This window comes from Puma concolor, chromosome C2 (assembly GCF_028749965.1).
Source record: "Puma concolor isolate L17-30 chromosome C2, mPumCon1.1.hap2, whole genome shotgun sequence".
NCBI classification, from domain to species: domain Eukaryota; kingdom Metazoa; phylum Chordata; class Mammalia; order Carnivora; family Felidae; genus Puma; species Puma concolor.
Genome location: NC_141675.1, coordinates 113,581,279 through 113,597,140, shown reverse-complemented (window position 1 = coordinate 113,597,140; position 15,862 = coordinate 113,581,279). Strand labels below are relative to the sequence as shown.

At 40.4% G+C, this 15,862-nt stretch overlaps 1 long non-coding RNA gene across 1 annotated transcript in view; it reads right to left on the bottom strand.

The window, feature by feature from the left end:
- Positions 1-4,156, bottom strand: part of LOC147577497 (uncharacterized) — a 33,742-nt gene extending 29,586 nt beyond the window's left edge. The window contains exon 1 of the long non-coding RNA XR_015240350.1: positions 3,534-4,156. This is a non-coding gene — a long non-coding RNA (uncharacterized LOC147577497). The remainder of the gene's footprint in view (positions 1-3,533) is intronic.
- Between the last annotated feature and the right edge of the window lie 11,706 nt (positions 4,157-15,862).

Below are 15,862 nucleotides of genomic sequence, written 5' to 3'. Positions count from 1 at the left end.
TAAATACATTGGAAGCCAATATAGGCATGTTGAAAACATTTCAATCCTTGCCAGTTGAAGTACTTCCTGAAATAATTCTCTTAATGTCCCCAATCTGGTAAAAATGTATCCTTACTGAGGAAAAAGCCAGAGGTAGAAAATTTTTGTGCCAAAGCAATGCAGAATTTTTGGTGTGGGATAGATATAAGTAGGCGAATCTGAAATGATTCCTTACTCCCAGAATAAGCTCTTCTACCTGAGATTAAAAACTCATCAAAAAAAAAAAAAAAAAAAAAAAAAAAACAAGTTCTAAAAGTTTGCTACTTGTTATTCTTTGTAATTAAGTAAAAGAGAGACTGTTTTTTTTTCCTTTGGATACCCTCAATCTGAATACAATTAACCAATGATTGATAACAGGGGGAAGTGACCCTTGAGCCTTCTCTTAAATATCCAGCATTTGTTTCAGAAGGCCATTGGGATCCCACTTGTACAAGTCTTAGCATAGAGCTAGTTCAGTCCGAGAATCTTCCTGTGTTTTGGATCTATTTTAATTGCATTTCAACCCCCCTCCCAAAGCATAAGCCAAATTCTCTGCAGTGTCTAACCTGGGGTAGCAAATATATGGCAAAGGGTTTCCACTTTTCACTCCCATACTCACAAGAGATGTGACTAATCAACCGTTTCTAGTTCCTGGAAACTGAAATATGATAGTGACTCTGTCAACAAATTCTCTGTTAACCAAAGGAATTAGCTTCTGCATCCTTCCTCTTTTAGTCCCTTCAGGCTTTTCAAAATGGTATTAGTACCTACTACAAAAGCCTTGTTACAGCCTATTGCAATGAGTCATTACTACATAATAATTGCTTACTCCCCTACAATTAACCTTCTGTTGACATGGCTCATAAATTATGCTTCTCTTTCTTATCTTTTCCTGTTAATCTTGTAACATCTCTGGGGGTAAGGAGTAATCCTAACTAATTAACATTTATTCTTCAGGTGAGCCATACTATAAAGACTCCAGTAAACAATTTGTTTTCTTACCAGTTTGTCATTTACAACCCAAGCCAGAATTCTTCCACTTCAGAATAAAACCAGAGTTTAATTAAAGCAAGGAGAACATCAGCTTCCGGGGATATAGCATTCCTTCTCTGTGTTATGCTTTAAGATCCATCAGATGAAATCCTGAAATACCAACGTTGGAGTGGGGGGGTGAGGAAGCTTTCCTGATGCTGAACACAGGTAATTTTTAAGGTAATGCAAAACACTTGAAAAGCTTGTTATATACAATAAATAGGTAATAAATATAAACCAAGATTAGCTTCAAGGAAATGTAGATAATTACATGAGGATTTACTTTATGGTCCATTCATTTGTTCAACAAATGTTAATCATTACCAAGCCAAACATTTGGCACTGCATATAGGCTCTTCCTAAACTTTCGAAGTTGCCAGAAGGACAACTACCAGGTAACTTCACATACTACCCCTGGATCAGTCTGAAACAGGTGGGATTAGCATGGCTAGATCATAGATCTGGCCCAATTTGGCCTTTCCTATAATCTTGCAGCATTTCTATTATAGATATTGATTTACTCAAACATATAAGAATAATACTACCTAATCCAAACCCTTTGATCTGAGGGATTATAAAGAATATGTATAAATAGACAAAAATAAACATTCCAACTGAAGTCCTATCTGTTCATCTGATTAAAATTCTATTTTTTTGAAAGATGGATGCTTTGGTCAAATAGTTGACTTTTCCATCCTGTATAAAGGGCTAAATCAGTTTCTCTCATATCAAAAGTTTCCTTTTCCACCAACTTTATTCACTGTCCTGCTGCCCAAAGTCCTGGGTCTAAAGATACCACGCAATCCGATGATAACACACTGAATGCTTGCCAACAAGAAAGAATGCTCAAGGAATACGATGATTAGTGACTAAACCATTTTAAAATGCTATTGGTTTCCTTTGTCTCTAGAGGATATACACCCAGGAACAATAATAAAAGTTCAAAAAAGCCAAAATCCTTCTTCCCCCTTTCACTACATAAATTAACCTCCTCCTTTATAAACAAGTGATTATTTGCAAAGTTGGTTAAAAGGAGTTTAGATTTAGGTTTCATTTAGAATTTCTCAGCCACACATTTTGTTTTTCTCCTATTATTTAAAAATTATTTTATTGCACATGATATTCCAAGTACTTAAACTTTGGTGTGAGTTTTTAAAAACGTAGTTAGAAAAACAACAGAGGGGATAACATGGCACTGGTTATGAAAACGTTCTTGAAACCAAATTTATCTCAGGAAGAAAGGAAAACCAACAATGCAGCTTAAGCAAAAAGATTTTTCTAATATTGTACTTGTTGACTCTGGGGTGACTGACAGAAGAATAAACACATCCACCCTTTTCTACTATTCAAAACACCTGCCCTTTTAAACACATAATGCAGAATCTTACCTTACAGGGGATGATCACAGGCTATTATATTACAGCTCTTTTATTCAAACTAAAAACCATATCTTGGTGCATATAAAAAGTTAAATCAAATCCAGACAGCCAGATAAGAGACAAATAGAGAAAAAAGAAGGAAACCAGATGTTTCTGAAGGCTTTTTTTTTTTTTTTTAAAAAAACCTCTTTGGCTCCAGCTAAGGTTGAGGTTAGCCTGAGCATTGCGTGCCATTCTTGAAGGACCCTAGGGCTGACTCATTTATTTTATCATTTCTTGTGAAAATGAGAGGTGGCAGCCATCACTGAAGAGTGAAGGGTGACTTGGTGACTGATCTCTTTACTAAAATGAGGAAAGCAATCACACGCGATGTTCAAAATCTCCCCACTCCCAGAGAAACCCAGCAGCTTTATAGAAAGGAAGTTATTTCTATCTAAGAAGACAGGTGGCAACTGAAAATACAAATGAAGAAAAGAAGAATAAACATCTTTTTCAGATATGTATCAGCAGTTACAAATAATGAATATTATTCCAGTTTTCTTACCCGCATATTGCAAGTCAAAATAGACTTGATCACTGTGTTTTTAAAGTTCTATCTTTTTAAAGTGCCCTTTCTAAATGCATCACTTCACTCTTAACTGTCCAAAGGACCCGTTAGAGTCTACTTCCTCTAAAACAGGTGCAATTTTAATAGAATAGTGGGGGCAAAGGCCACCCGCCCACCCAGAGTGTTGAGGAACAAGCATGGGCACAGTGAGCAGAGGAAGGTAGGAAGTGATAAGTGTCATAAGAAAAGTCATGGCAAGGTCAAAGTTCCTTCTCTCCTGGGGCAGTGGGGCTGGACTTTTGATTGAGCTGAGCTGCAGGGACAGACACTAATGTGCTTCCCTGTGGATCTGGAAAGGAAACAGCAAGAACAACCTGGTTGAGCACTTAACTGGAGTGGGAGAGACAGACACTTTTTTTTTAAGTTTATTTATTTATTTTGAAAGAGAGAGAGAGAGAGAGAGAGCACAAGCTGGAGAGGTCAGAGAGAAGGAGCAACAGAAACCCAAGCAGGCTCTGCACCATCAGCACAGAGCCCAAGGTGGGGCTTGAACTCACCAACCGTGAGATCGTTAGGGAGCTGAGATGAAGAGTCGGATGTTTAACAGGACTTCACCACCCAGGCACCCCTGGGACAGACACTTTTATGAATACTTTACAAGAATATCAATTTTAATCCTTAACACAACCTGGAGAAGTAAATATTGTTATCCCAGTTTTAGAGATGAGGAAGTTGAGACACTGAGTTGAAGGAGAAGGAGAGTAAAACTCTGACATCCAGGCAGACTCATCCCATCGCCATTCTGCAGTCTCGATGTTTCAAAACCACACCTGCGTTCTATGTGACTAATCAACATTTTTGTATTACTTCAACTAATGAAGCACATTCTCTTATGTTATCTCAATTTATCTTCATTAAAGCACTGAAAAGATGCTCTTGTTAGTAAGCTTGTTACTCAGGTGAGAAAAATGAGTCTCAAGTCGTTCATCCAGGAAATGGTAGAGCCCCGACCAGAACACAAATTTTGTGCCCTCAATTCTTCTGCTCTTTCAGTCTAGCCTCTTGCCTTTCATCTCTGCTCCCCTCCTCTCCTTCTGATTCATGGGAAGGCTGTGATGTCTGTAAATTCCCACATCCACCTGCAGCCAAAATTGAAGCTTTAGTCCATCAGCTTTCCAGCTTCAATCACTGTTAAAACATAAAGGTCCTTATGAGAAGGGGCACTTGAATCTTTCATCAGCCATTTGCACTTCAGTGAGACCAAGGGTCTGACCAGGGTGAGACCAAGCATAAACATTTTAATGTTTATTAATTTTTGAGAGAGAGAGAGAGAATGAGCAGAAGAGGGTCAGAGAAAGAGGGAGACACAGAATCAGAAGCAGGCTCCAGGCTCTGAGCCATCAGCCCAGAGCCTGACGAGGGGCTCGAACTCATGAGCCGTGAGACCATGACCTGAGCTGAAGCCAGCTGCTTAACCGACTGAGCCACCCAGGTGCCCTTGAGATCGGGTTTTCTTAAATAAATGTTACTTCTTAGAGCAGTCTTGAATTCACAGCAAAATTGAAGGGAAGGTACAGAGATTGCCCATATGCCCCTTGCCCCTACACATGCACAGCCTCCCCCATCATTAATATCCCCTGCTAAAGCAGAACATTCATTAGAATTGATGGATGTACAGTAACACTTCATTATCACTCCAAATCCATAGTTCACATCAGGAATCACTCTTGGTGTTGCATATTTTATGGGTTTGGATGAATGCATGATGGCGTGTGTCCCCAACTACATTATCACACAGAATAGTCTCACTGCCCTAAAAATAGTTTGTGTTCTGCCTATTCATCCCTCCCTCCACTGTAACTCCTGGAAACCATTGATCTTATTTCTTTTTAAAATCAGTTTTTCATAGGCATAGATGAGCATAAAAACAACACAAAGGAACAAAAAAACATAAAAACGAGGGCATTTAGTACCTAAGGTATACAGGGTGATGTGGGTCGGGAAATTGAAGATCTAAAGATTAACAAACTCTAGCAACCTTATAAGTGAGGTAGATACACACCTCTCTCTGCCTCACCCCTGCCCACATCTTACTGAGACTCGCCTCATTCAAACTTTTTAGCCATGAAAACCTACGTTGAAACAATATCTTACATTTATATACATAGAATATTAACTAAAAATGTGATTGTTAAGAGTTTGTTAGAATGAAAGTTTAACTATTTTAATAAAAGTTATATTGTTACATGTACCTCAGTATCAACTTCTGCTGGCAGCATCCGATCTATTCTTTTTAAATTTTTATTTATTGTGTGGCATTGAAAAAATCCAATTCATAATAATAAATATCTGCAAATGGTTCTTTTTTAAAAATTTTTTACTGTTTATTTTTGAGAGAGTGAGAGAGAGAGACAGAGCATGAGCAAGGGAGGGGCCAAGAGAGCAGGCGACGCAGAATCCAAAACAGACTCCAGGCTCAGGTCTGACAGCAGAGAGCCCAATGCAAGGCTTGAACTCACAAACCGTGAGATCATGACCTGAGCTGAAGTCTATGCTTAACGAACTGAGCCACCCAGGCACCCCTGCAAGTGATTCTTTCAAAGAACTCAACTTGCAGTCTCGGACTATTTCCATTAAGCTGAATCAGAACTTTTACAGGGCACTAATTTCTTGCATTCTTTTTTAAGTTTATTTATTTTTGAGACAGAGAGAGACAGAGCATGAATGGGGGAGGGTCAGAGAGAGAGGGAGACACGGAATTGGAAGCAGGCTCCAGGCTCTGAGCCATCAGCCCAAAGCCCAATGCGGGGCTCGAACTCACGGACCACAAGATCGTGACCTGAGCTGAAGTCGGAAGCTTAACCGACTGAGCCACCCAGGTCCCCAAATTTCTTGCATTCTTTAGTGTAAATACAAAAGTCTGACACATATCTAAAATGCACAGTTAGCATTAACACCATCTGTATAAAAATATCAAAATATGACCAAGTTATGTGCTCAATTGCTTCTATCTGAGTACTGATGCATGAGGAAAACATTCACCAAAAGGCATTCCTGGGTCTTGCAAGGACCACAATCATGTAAGCATTATCATGGTATACTTAGTGGTGTGCATTTATAGGCTTAAATCTTGCAAATGTGAAGTTATAAACTTTTTTAAACAAATCTCTTATCTGCAAGAGCAATGTATGAGCAGAGCCAGGGTAAACTCTGAAAGAAAAGACCATTAAAGAGGACTAGCCTTGCCAGATATTAGAAGATATTATAAAGCTCTAGTGATTAAACTGTGTGTTGAAATAGTCAACCAATGAAAGAGAACAGGGTACATAAATATATATATGAGATATGAATATGATAAAGTTGAGCACTTCAGTATAAAAAAGATGACTTTACCATTTCTTGGGGGAAAAAGCCATATGGAAAACAACAAAAAAAGAACCTGGATCTCTCTCCTCCCTTATGTCAAAATACATTTCTGGTGCAGTGATGTGCTAGACCTGGCATATACCAGCTGGCAGGAGCCCATTGCGCACATCTTTTCCTAACTAACTCTGTGTTCAGTTCACATTGATAGCTGATAATTGAGCAGGATGGGAATGTTTACACTTCAGTAATTGGCAAATACTACAGATCAGGGCTGCTGTTGTTTTTGTGTTTTGAGACCCAATTTTCCAGTCACAACTGCTGGTAGAAAAAAATCATACAAGATACGAAGCAGAAGATAACATGAAGATTTTTCTTTTTACAACCTTAGAGGTGGTAGAGAAAGTTTTTTATACAATCCAAAATATTTTTTTAAAGATACACTGACAAAAAGCAGAAACCTACTCTGAAAAAATTCTATAAGTCATGTTAAAATTTAAATGTCAAAAGAGGGAAAAATAAACACACATATAAAAAAGGGCTCATTTTCTTATGCAGAGAGTTCTAACCAATTAATGGGGAAAAGCTGAGCAATTTAATATGAAGATGACAGACAGCAATTGACAGTTAACAGAAACATAAATATAAATGGCTAATAAGTACATGAAAAACATGCTCAACCTCACGCATAATGCGAAATCCAAAATGAAAAACATATATATATATATATATATATATTTTAATCTATAAAATGGCAAAAATCTAGTGTAGGCTGTGATGTTGAGGGTAGAAGTGATGTAGCCCATTCATTCACTGTGGGGCATTGTTAAATTAAATTTAACATTATTAAGTAAAATTTACAATTCACACTCTTTCCAACTCAGTGATTTTACATCTAGGAATTTGTTTTATAGGCTTTCACAGTCTCATAAAAATGAGCAGACGTGGATGACTGTTACGGTTCTATGTGTGTAGTAGTTACCTATTACTACAAAAGAAATGCCCCCAAGACTGAAAAGCCTGAAGACATGTTAAACATTATTATCTTATACAATTTCTGTGTCTCGGGAGTTGGAAAGCCGCTTAGCTGGGCGAGTATTTTTCAGGAGATTGGAGTCAAGGTGTGGGTGGAGGCGTCTGAAGGTCATTGACTGGGGCTGGAAGAGCCAGTTCCAGTGTGACTCACTCATATGGCTGACAAGTTGAAGGAAGCCTCAGTTCCTCACCCCCCAGACCTAAGTCGTCGGATTGCTGGAGTGTCCCCACGGTAACTGGCTTCTACCAGACTGAGTGACCCATGAGAGAACAAGGCAGAAGTCCCAATGCATTTTATAACCTACTCCTGGAAGTAATACATCACCCTATCCATAATATCTTCTTGTTACACAGGTTAATCCAATCCAGTGAGGGATGAGAATATACCAAGGGCATGAATACCAGTGGATGAAAGTCACTGGAGGCCATCTTTTGAGGCTGATCTCAACAGCCACTAATAAGGTGCAGGTTAAATATATTTCCTAACTTAATGAAATGTCATAGAACCTTTGAAAAGTAGGAAGCGGGAGCAGCCTACATGCGCTGCTATGGGGAAAATGCCCAAATTTGAAGCACACATTTATGTGTTTTATAATACGAATCTCTGAGTATTCTTATAAATATAGGCATATATGCACAGTTGCATAATTATATGCATAAGGGTACACAATTTCTGCAACAATTTATAAGGAGTTTTATTAGTGGTTAGTGGTTAAAGATAGGTAACTTTTTTTATGCACTGGTAATGTTTGAAAAAATGTTACTATGCACATATAATACATTCATAATTTTTAAAGCTAGTTTAAAAATATGCTTCACAGATATTTACAGGACAGATAAACAAAGGGAGATATCATTTTAGCCAAGGTCAGATGACAGACTTCCTCCTTACTCTAGCCCTTGCTCAGAGGAGCTGAGGGATAAGCAGGAAAAAACACAACAGGGTTTTCTGAATTGAGGATTGAGCGCTATGAAGTCTCCCTGATCTCCAGGTCTCCAGACTCTGCAAAACTGGATTACATGAGACAGGAATTATCCCAAAGGAAAAATCTGCTGTGGTCGATTTCTCCCAATTCTGAGGCCACAGAGTCCAATGGAGGGTCTGGCAGCTGAGAACGTGCAGGAATGTCAAGGCTTGCAGTGGGTAGCAGTTACAAAGGGTCATTCGACCATGGAAAGCCTCTCAACACCTTAGTGTTAGTGAAACTCAGTGCCCGTGGATTCCCTCATCATCTGCTGCTAGGAAAGCAGGGCATGTGAACCTGTGTCCTAGAAGATCCTCAGGGACTACCACTGCAAGAGTGATCACTCTTGGTGGATTATGATGATGGGGATGTGGACACAGAAAGCCCATGCTCAGTTTATTACAAGGTCAAGCTTGTGTTACAAGGTCAAGAAGCGCTCCGCTGGGTTGAGGGAGAGGACAGCTGAGAACTGTGGGCAGCAAGCGTGAGCAAGATAGAGTTATAGATTTGTAAGGAATCTTCCCAAGAGCTTGTATAAAAATGCCAAAAACACAATGATAATAATTATATTATCAGATGCAGCTGATACTTATTGAATGCTGATTATTCATTTACTAATTGTGCCCATTTTAAAGTTTAAAATGCTGAGAATAGGAGAAACCAAGCGATCTTCCCAAGGATATTACATAACTTATTTTGGAATTTCAGTTTTAACAAATAATTCAAAAATGTAATTTAAAAACATTTTGAATCGAACATTTTAAAGTTTTATTTATTTATTTTGAGAGAGAGAGAGTGCATGCACAAGGGGGTGGGGGGCAGGCGGGGAGACAATTCCAAGCAGGCTCCGTACTGCCAGTGCAGAGCCCAATGAGGGCTTAAACTCACAAACCATGAAATGATGACCTGAGCAGGGATCAAGAGTCAGATGCTTAACCAGCTGAGCCACCCAGGCACCCCTGAATCAAATATTTTAAAAGTAAGCACTCCCGCTCAAGAAATCTGAAAACTACTGCTTTGCTGATCCAACACTGAACCAGTGAGCAGAATTTACAGAAGGGTAAATTTCTGTTCAGTATAAACTTATTCATAATTGAAGTGTCAATCATGGAAGGACATTTCCTGAGATAGAAAGCTCCCCGTGACTGGAAATGTTCAAACAGAATCGCTCCCGCCACCTGTTAGGTATCTTCTAGACAAGGGTGAGCAGCACCCCATCGGTTCCTTTCATAGCTAAGTTCTGATGTTACCACTGAGAATAGAGGCTTTACATCTGTTACCCTTCAGGTTGAACTGAGCTGAAGCTGCTGATTGCAGAAGACGTGATTAAATATATTTCCTAAGACGTGATTAAATATATTTCCTAAGATGGGGGGGGGGGTTAGTGATAATAGCAAATACATACAAAGCACTTAATTATATGCCTGGCACTGTTTTAGGTGCTTTACATATATTAACATACGTGATCCTTTCTATCACCCTAATGAAGCATGTATTATTTACACAGAATTATCTAAGATCCTAACCTCAAAATCTGGCTACCAAATCCATGCTCTTCAACACTGTGATATTGCAGTGAGATAGTTGCAATTTATCCCTATAAAGGGAGAAGAGTTTAGCTAAAACACTGCAGATAAAAGAATAAACAGACACAGGAAGTGGTTTGTTATGTAATAGGGAGTTTCTGTCCATGTTTCTAGTTCTGTCTCCAAATCACAGGTTGATACTTCGAAAAAAATCAGTGCCTCGATATCAGTAACATTCCTTGTTTCTGAATTCAGTACAAGTCAGTTTAACCTAAAATTTTTAACTTAATGGAGGAAAAAAAAGATAAGGAGAAAATCATAAGAATAGCTTAGTAGAATAAGAGATTCTTAAAAACTGAGAACAAACTGAGGGTTGATGGGGGGTGGGAGGGAGGCGAGAGTGGGTGATGGGTATTGAGGAGGGCACCTTTTGGGATGAGCACTGGGTGTTGTATGGAAACCAATTTGACAATAAATTTCATATATTGAAAAAAAAAAAAAAGAATAGCTTAGTAGAGTGTAAGTTCCCTAGCCTTTTTTTTCTTTATTTTTTTGCATAACAATGGGATTTGTTTTCACAGATCAACAACCAGTCACATTTACAGGTCCCTTATTGAATGCAAACCATGGTTAAGTGCTGAAAGTGGCCAACTGTGAGGCAAAGTCTCTCCACTCCACTCAGAGGCGCTTTCCCACCTCAGTGATTCAGAGTCAGACGTGGCTCTACACAGGGAGTCAGGACTCCCTCCTGTGGGGCAAATACTCCCACCGCCCCCCCACCGCCCCGCCCCACCACACCTCAGTTTTTCTTATACATGTAATGGGGATAATAGTACCTGTCTCATAGGAATATTTCTTTTCTTTTTTTAACGTTTATTCATTTTTGAGAGACAGAGCATGAGCTGGGGAGGGGCAGAGAGAGGGAGACACAGAATCCGAAGCAGGCTCCAGGCTCTGAGCTGTCAGCACAGAGTCCGACGCAGGGCTCAAACTCACAAACTGTGAGATCATGACCTGAGCCGAAATCAGATGCCTAACTCACTGAGCCACCCAGGGGTCCCCTCATAGGAATATTTTAATACTGAGTAAGCTCATGGAATTTTAGAACAGTGCCTGGTACACGGTAAATCGCCAATTAGGTTAGCTATTAATGTTAGCTAGTGTGAGGAGAAATAGGGCATTTATTATTATTAATGTTTATTTACTTATTTATTTATTTATGAGAGAGGGAGACAGAGCATGAGCAGGGGAGGGGCAGAGAGAGAGGGTGAAGAATGTGAAGAAGACTCCAGGCTCTGAACTGTCAGCACAGACGTGGGGCTCGAACTCACGAACGGTGAGGTCATGACCTGAGCCGAAGTTGGATGCTTAACTGACTGAGCCACCCAGGTGCCCCAGAAATAGACCATTTAAATGTACATCTAAGTTTACAAAGACATAAATGATACTGCTGAACAGTGTGTAAGAATCTGATGAGTTACAGATACTAAGTATGCCTGGGGTCAACATTGGGTGAGATGAATATTGAGAGAGGACTGGGGCTGGCTGTCAGGGTGGGGAGGCTCCTGCAGGGCCAGGAAACCAATTCTTTTGCCCACCTTTGATGTGGCATAGTTTCAAATGCTGTTAGGAGTCTGTGCTGCACACTGGACCATAAGGGAAAGAAACAAAATACAAAGAGAATTAGAAAGTTAAACAACAGGTGGGAAACAGTGCTAAATAAAAGAAGACACACAGAGGTTAACACATTATTTCCTTCTGCAATAAGTAAATAAATATATGTATGTATGTGTGTATATATTTGTATAGATATGTGTACATATACATATACAGTAAAACCTTGGTTTGCAAGCATCATTCGTTCAGAAAACATGCTTGTAATCCAAAGCGCTTGTATATCAAAGCTGATTTCCCCATAAGAAATAACGGAAACTCAGATGATTTGCTCCACAACCCAAAAATATTCATATAAAAATGATTGCAATACTATAATATCATACAAAATAATAAAGAAAATACAAAATAGAAAGAAAAATAAACAAATGAACCTGCACTTATGTTTGAAAGCCTTCCTGGCTGGTGTGTGGGAGACAAGAGAGAGGAGGGTTATTGTGTAGGGCGACTTTCACTATCACTAAGAGAATCACTGCTAAATGGAATCTTTTTCTGCATGGGGGCCAGTATATAAGCATACAGTCGCACAGATGTTGGCTACAGTACAGTATTAATAAACTCTTGTCATATACTGTATTTAATGTAACTGGCAATAAGGCAGCAGAGGAAAGGGTCTGCATCTGCAGGCAGCCTGACCTAGAATGAAGCAGAGCAATCGTAAGCTTACCCTTACATGGAAAAGCAAAGGGCCGTCCATAGGTGCTTTGAAGTGACAAAAAATGCCCGAGTGCCAGTTGTGGGCACCTTCCAATGTTTTGAAAATTCACTGATTTCTGCCAAATACCACAGACTGAGACCAAGCATCCGATCATGGAAGACGATCATCCACAATCCCCAGAGAGAAAGACAGAGAGAACCGTTGGGTCAGTTGTGCTCATGTGATATATGGCATCACATACTACTCGTATTGCAAGACACTGCTCATTTAAAAGTTGAAATTGATTAGAAATGTTTGCTTGGCTTGCAGAACAAGTTACTCTCAATCCAAGGTTTCACTGTATATAAGTGTGTTTAATATTTTGATGTATGTGTAAATATATATTACTGAATTGTTTTTCACTTTTCCAGCTAAATTCCTCCTTCAGATGACTCAAATTTCTTAGTTTTAAAACTAACGATTATTTTTGACATTGACTAGAAAAAGTGAAAAGCAATTTACCAAAGCCTCTCTCTGTAAAATCTAAACACGTGTGGGCATTTATAGTTCCCACCTGGAGGGGATTCCTGATGAATCTCATCTACTCTTTCAAGTGTCAACTACTCATTCATCTACTTTTCTATCTCGTCACTTGTTTTAATGTGTTTGGTGTGGTTTTAACTGATTTTCTAGGTACCTAATAATGTTTGGACAACAACCAGGTTACTGAGCTCTTTCCCACACATTATGTCACAGTAATGTTGAGAGGTGCATATTACTCATTCTAGTCTACAGAGTAGGTAACTTGAGAAGACAGTCTATGTGACTTTCCCTAGATCACAAAGGGGTGACTGGTCTATGTGGGGCTGGATGGTATGGGAATCTTATAAAAGGTTTCAGAAATGGCATTTAAGGGTCCCCTGGTGTCTGGTTAAAAAAGGAAAAGTGGGAGGGATAATACAGAGTGAGTCTCTGCTTGTAATTTTGTTGTTGTTGCCATTTATTGGTCTTACTTTGATTTCGTTTTTGATCTGAAAGAAAGCTAAAGGGTTATTTTTTCCTCACAAGCTTCAGAACCCTGCCAGAGAGAGCAACTAATTCCCAAAACCCCCTGACTGTGGTCCGGGGTCTGTATTCAGGGGAGCAAGAGGTGTAGTGATGGAACAGAATCCCGCTCCAGCAGCAGGGACACACTGGACTGCTGGGTCCAGGGAAACTCTTCCCAGAACTGCCCCATTGCCTCATCCTCATTAGGGATTAAAGTAAATTATTAAAGCCACAACCCTGTGAACTGGCTGCATTAGCACCTAGAAAATACAGCCTAGGTTCGTAAAGCTACTTCCTCCTATGAAACACTTTGGCAGAAGTGGTGGTTCAAGACAGGCCTGTAACAATGTAAGGATTTTTACAAGAGCCTGGGGGGTGGGGGGGTGGGAGGAGGGACATTGGAGGAGAGGTTGGCAGGAAGCCCAAGGTACCCCAGGAGCCTATTCATAAGCAGTCCTTGGCCACCAAAAAGGTGAGGAGCTTTACCCAATCCTGGAAATATGAACTTGTGGCCTGATGGCACCCTTGGAATTGAGTCTCTTTAGTGTAAGATGTCAGAAAATAAGGATTGAGAGAAGCTTCAGGGATTAGGGAAAATGGAAAGGGGGCATGTACAGAGGAAAACAAAGGTAGGTGGAGGGTAAAGGCAAGGAGCAGGCATTAGTGGTATGATGGTTAATTTTATGTGTCTACTTGGCTGTGCCACAGTGCCCACATAGGTGGCCAAAAATTATTCTGGATGTTTCTGTGAGGGTGTTTTCAGTGAGATTGACATTTAAATCAGTGAACTTTGAGCAAAGCAGATTGCCCTCCATAAGGTGGGTGGGCCTCCTGCAGTCCTCTTGAGGAGGGACCATAAGGCAAGCTGAGGGCAAAGCACAAGCTAGCACAACTCGCCCTCCCCCAGATGGGATGTGTATGCTATTCCTCAGGCACTCCTGGATGCCCAAGAACAAAGGAAAGGGAAGAAAACAGATGGTTAACTGATAGAGATCACTGTCATGCAGGACAGGAGTCTTCACTAGTTTACAAATGTCTTAGTAAATTACAAGAAAAAGGCAATCTTATCAATAGCCTAATCTCTAGAAACCTATAGACTCAGTTTCCTGGAACCCCTAATATCACCCTCCCCGCCCCCCAGAGTGATGTGGAGAACAAAGGCAAGATGGAAATGACAGGTAAAATTAACTTTCTTTATAACTTGCAGCCCATTGACAAATACTTGAGGCAAATACAGAGTATAACCCCCCTACTGTCATCATGTTAATGGAGGGAAAACATTAAAGGAGGGAAACCAACCTTAACCTGACAATAGCAAGCCCCCTGGCATCTTATCAGTCCTCTTTAGCTTATGAAAGTCCTTCTGGAGGCCTCCCTTTTGTCTTTACTGCCTCCAACTCCATAGTATATAACCAGTCACTCCTCACAACCCTAGTGCAGCTCTTTCTGCCCACAGGTCCTGTCTCTGTGCTTTAATAAAATCACCTTTTTGCACCAAAGATATCTCAAGAATTCTTTCTTGGCTGTTGGCTCCAGACACCCACCACTCCAAAACCTGATCACTCTGAACGCTTGAATAGAACAAAACACCCAACCCACCTCCCCGGAGCAAGAAGAAATTCTGCAGTACTTGGCCTTCATTTGGACTTGAACTGAGGCATCCACTCTTTCTTAGGTCTCCAGTCTGTGGGCCTTAAGAGGTGAACTGCAGGTTTTGGACTTGCCAGCCTCCATAACAGCATAATGCAATTCTTCAAAATAGGTCTCTTTAAGGGGCACCTAGGTGGCTCAGTTGGTTAGGTGGCTGACTTTGGCTCAGGTCATGATCTCGCGGTCTGTGGGTTTGAGCCCCAGGTCGGGCCCTGTTCTGGCAGCTCAGAGCCTGGAGCCAGCTTCCGATTCCGTGTCTCCCTCTCTCTGCCCCTCCCCTGCTTGCTCTCTGTCTCTTTCTCAAATAATAAACATTAAAAAAATTTTTTTAAATAGATCTCTTTAATACATATATACATCTATATATTTCTAGATCTCTTTAATATATATATGTAATGCCCCCGATTTCGAATCTGAGAGACCACCAAGGAGCCGATACCGATGCAAAGGCACGAGGGTTTATTTACAAGCTTGAGCTTGGGCCCAAGTATACCCGACACAGCGGAGCAGGGACTTGGACCCCTAGGTTAAGAGGCGTAGCAGTTTTATGGGGGCCAGTGGCCAATGAGATTGTAACACACACAGAAAGTTGCAGTCATGTCAGTCCACACGCAGGTGGCCAATTGAATTACAATTTACCCTATAGTAACTGTTTGAACTAGCCTATCACTCTGGTCAGAATTGACGCACAAGTTTGGCGGGCAAAAGGTGGGGTTTACATTCTTTGGCGGTTAGGGGTTCCGGATTCCTATATGAGCCGGTTTCCAGTAAGGGTGTGCTCAGCGGCTTGACTAGGGTGGGGGAGTGTCTTAAGCAATAAGTAGGTCATGTGGGGGTTATACATGAGATGGTGGGTGTAGCACAAAATGGAGTTAGTCTTGCTCTGCTTGTCCAGGGGTACAGGATTTTTGTTAAATTTCTTGGGTCCCACAATATATATACATCCTGTTGGTTTGACTTCTCTGGAGAACCCTGACTAATGCAAGTGA